Source organism: Hippocampus comes, unplaced genomic scaffold, assembly GCF_001891065.2.
Source record: "Hippocampus comes isolate QL1 unplaced genomic scaffold, H_comes_QL1_v1.1 scaffold93, whole genome shotgun sequence".
Lineage (NCBI taxonomy): Eukaryota > Metazoa > Chordata > Actinopteri > Syngnathiformes > Syngnathidae > Hippocampus > Hippocampus comes.
This window is the reverse complement of record NW_017805481.1, coordinates 419150-423762: the sequence shown is the minus strand read 5'-3', so window position 1 is coordinate 423762 and position 4613 is coordinate 419150.

The following is a 4613-nucleotide window of genomic DNA, read 5'->3' as shown; positions in this document are numbered from 1 at the left end:
TGCATAAGCCGCCACTGTTATAGTCTAGTTTGTTTGCCAACTGTCTTTTCTCTTTTGTGGCTCTGCCTTGGGCTTGAAGTGCTGACTGCAGCAAATGACGGGCAACATGACAGTTGCACCTGTAAAACAAGTGCAGGGGGGTGGGGGGAAGGCAGGATAGAAATGAGATGGATGCAAACCATTTTCAGATGGATGTCAGGCTAGAAATTGTATCTCTGCGGTCCAAGCCAAACAAAAGTCTCCCTTTTTGCTTATGAATCTTTATTGCCACACAGGAAGTGTGAGTTAAAATGACCGTTGGATCTTTAAGGGTGTATTTAAGTGTGTATCTGTGGCTGTGCTTAAGGAGGGGGAACAAAATGCAGCCCTTCTCTTCGCAGGGTGGACTGTCCGCATCCGCGAATGTGTTGCTTTTGGAGGTCACAGCACCTAGCAACAGCCTGGGTCTTGTCCTGGGAGGGAAACATGAGACAACATGCGTGCTCGCGCACACACACACAAGCACACGCACACACACACAGATTACAGTCAGCCAGAAAGAAGTTTTAAATGCTATTTCAACTTAGTTGCACAGTATTTTGCTCAGGTTTTGAGTTGTCAGTATCCAGTATAATTTGTGTTTTTGCATCCATATCCAAAGCAACATATAAACAAACCGGTATCTACTTATTCTGCGCAAATGTTGGTTGCTGACATTTTTTTTTCTGTGGTTCTCCATAGCGACCACTATCAAAGATACATGAACTCACAGTAAATACTTAATCCTTTTTTTTTTTCTTCATTGCATGTCTCCACCGTGCTCTCGTGCAAAAGTGTGCCACTAATCTGGACCAGGTTCACATTTTGGCATCGCGTCCTCAGTTCTTCATTCTGCACCGCTTTCACTGGAGTCAGCAGGCTAAAAATAGCCCAAATGGCTGGCTGGCGCTCTGCCCGGCCCAGCCTAACTGTCGAGAAGTTATCTTCGGCCTCGCCGCAATCATTAGCGCCACACACGTTAACTGTTTGTAATTAATTGCCCGTCGACCGTCAAAGCGGCTAGAGATGTTGTTATGGTTGCCGTTTGGTTGGTTGGTTAGCAGGATTGTGGTAGAAACGTGTTTGACTTTGTGGTGAAATGGTAAAATATTGGCTAAAAGGGGTAGATATAAGATTACATCTTTTGTCATATGAGGCACATTGCAGCCCACCCCTAGCCCCCACCTGCCACACCATGCCAATGGCAGCGTCTCCATTAGCAGGAAGTAGCCTGATTGTTAACCTATAAAAAATGCTGGTGTCTTACTGCTTTCTCCATGAATCAAAATGTAACATGCTAGCTAACATATAAATATGTTTGAATGTTTAAAGCTCGATAAAAACGTACTGTCATCTTGCTTGTTTCTCCAGGAAGTAAGAAGTAACCCACTGGCTAATATACTCAGTAGCTAATACCCCCACTAGCTAATACTAGCTAAAAAACAAAAAATAGTGCTATAATTTTGTTTACTTTCTCTACGTTGTGAACCAAGAAGACACTTGCTCGTCAACATACAAAAAAAAAATGGTACAGTCCCTTTTGTTAGTTTGCATTGTCCTGTGCTGTGTCTCCAGGCCTGGTTGTAGTCTCTCAGCCTTGCCCTGGCATTTTATCTGCTTCTTTTTATCCCCCCCACCTTCGTCTCCTCACTATCTTTGTCTCCCTGATCCCAGTACAACGGCCATAAACTGGTTGATGACGGTTAGAGATAACGACAAAGTGCGCTATTATGACTTCTCTCGTTTTCATGCATGCTGCGCGCCGCCACAGAATGTCACGTTTTACAATTCCAGGAACGGGTGAATTATGGAGCTAAGTCTTTTGTGGAGAGCCATTATGTAAGGGTGACGGAGGCGCCTCGAATAACACACTTGGCCCACTGGAGAGCTTGTGGAAGAGATGTGGATGTGAGTCACGACTTGGAAGCCGACGGGTCAACTCCTTGATGACCGACAACACAACTTGATAGAAAGTTTACGACTTGTGGCCTGACACCATGACTCAGAATTCTCGATAAGTGGAGAATTAAAATGTTCTGGAGTGTTTCCCGGCAACTGAAATTCAAACTGGAAATACAATATATGGGACAGGCAGACATGATGTTGAAAATGGAAGAAACCATGAGGGGTTTAACTCCAGGTAGAACAGCTCCACTCTTGAGGGAAGACTTTCCAGCAGATTTTGGAAAGTCACAGACGTTGGCCCTCATCCCAAAGGTGTTTGGTCGGCTTCCTTCAAAATCATCCCTAGCATGGCTTTGTGAACCTGGCTTTCCGCACTGGGAACAGAAAAGGCCATTCTCCTGTTACCAATAGGGTTGAGGTCAGGGGATGACAGTGGCCACAGCATGTTTTTTCTTTTTCTCGACAGCATCTGCTCTGTAATGACTCTTTGGCCTAAATTGGCACCCATAAACCAGTCTCCAGTAGAGTATAACACTAGAATTTGGAAGAGGTCTTTGACTTGAAAGACTGTATTGAACAAATACACCACGGTTAGGAAGTTGAAGTGTAAGTAATGAGTAAGAAGTTGAAGGCAAGTCTCCTCTCAACCTAAACCTAAGCCAGGCACTTGACAGGCTGACTAAGCCAGAGTCAGGACTGCTAAAGGTTACTGTAATCAAGCTATATGCCAGGAGGTTTGCGAGTTGAAACTGCAAATGCTTGTTGGACATCTGCCTGATGCCCATTCAGTTTTGCGGGAACATATGTGCCCATCCCAAACTTGCAATTTCACTGTCTCCCATCTAAAAAAAAAACTCATTTTATAACCGGAGAAATTCTTTGAGTGCGTGCAGCGAGAGGCAGATGGTTCTCATTTCTTTGTCGTCGATATAATTATCTCCCTTCATCATCATCATCATCATCATTCCATCATAATTTTGCACCTCCGACCGTCACACACGATCCGCACCCACAGCTGGACGATGCACAGCTGGGAATCGGTTGGCCCGGGGTGAATGGTTGGGCGCAGGGTGTTTGGGGGTGTTGGGGGGTGGTTGTCAAGTGGCTCCTGCGGCAGGCCGATCTTGTTACCAGCACCCAGGGGGACTCGCACAGCAACCGTCTTGTTCACCAAGACACAGACAGGGTCTCTCGGTCCCGCCCCTTCTTGGACCTGGCCGGACGATGCTGGTCTTAGCACAGCAGGATGAAGGTTTAAGTTCAATGCTGGACTGTGTGGACAGGATATCCCGACTGAGTCATGTGTGAGTGTCGGGGGCGGTGGGTGACAGTGGGTCAGTTCCTCTCCCAAATCCTGAGTGGAGAAGGTTGTCAGATAACCTTGGAGAAAAAGTTCACAAGCATCAAAGCGTGTGAGTGAGTAATTCCTTGACGTGCCAGGCGAAACGCACTTGGAAGCTCACTTTCACAAATGAAACCTCAAAAGCATAAACTCCCAAAGATAGGGCCGAAGAAACCCCGTGTACCCTCCCCAAAATGTGAGCCGGCTTTCCTTTGGCAGGCTGGATTTCACATCCCTTTCTGTTGACAATCAATCTGGCTCACCAACATAAGGTCCTGGCTGCGACACGGGCTTGCGGGGAAACAGGATCCCGCCGGCTCAGAGTCGAAAGGGAACAGTCGGAGCCAGACGCAGCGGCGCACAATGAAGATTGCCTCTGTCTCCAATCAGCTCCGCACGTGATCTTTTTTCGAGCTGCGTTGCATGGGCAAAAATATCAAGACGTGCCTCATGATTGACTGAAAACAATCAGGGCTTGGCATAAAACCAACCGTGCTCCCACAGAACAGAACCGTTATTAATCTAACCAACTCGTCAGCTATTCCATACATTGGCTTAACTGAGGCAAAAATGATGGTTATCGCTTGAGGTTGATTTATTGCCAGCTACAAGTTTTAGCATTGACAGCAAGGACAAATAGCTAAACTCAACATGTGGTCGGTCTGTGTAGCAAACTTTCATCAGTGCCTCAAGTATGTGAGTAGATGAGATGGATAGTATGGTCACATAGAACATATGCAAGTCCATCCCCAAATAAAACAGTAGCAAGTATTATACAAGTCCTTCTGAAAAGGCACCTGCTAATGCTAGCTGACAAGAAGCCTTAAATCCTCATGTTAGCCATGACCAAATTCATAAAACTCACAATGAAATCACAAATAATGCCAGAACCTTTCTTTTTTTATGCTAAAAAGGAACTAGTTAAAGTCACAACAAAAACATCCAGCGACTACTTTCATTCAACCGTCAGACAGTAGAACGTTAGACAAAGAACCTGAGTCTCTTTGTGAACTGGAATGGCTGTTGTATTTTTTTTTTGATAATGATAAGCACATTGATTTATCTTGTGTATGAAATGTCCTGTATAAGTAAAGGTGCCTTGCCTAGCGAAAAAAAACATACAAATGTCATTGATTCATCAAAGTCGGCTCGACTCTTAGCACACTTAGCGTTGATGTCAAAGAATCGGATGTTGTTCAACCGCACTTTGAATGAGGGAGATTCCCGTTAAACAGTCATGACGGGCTGAGATGGGCATACCGTCCCATCTGACGCGGACGGACACTCCATTTTGGGGGTAGAGGATGGAGGACGAGAAATTTTTTAAAAAGGACGGGCTAAACAAGAA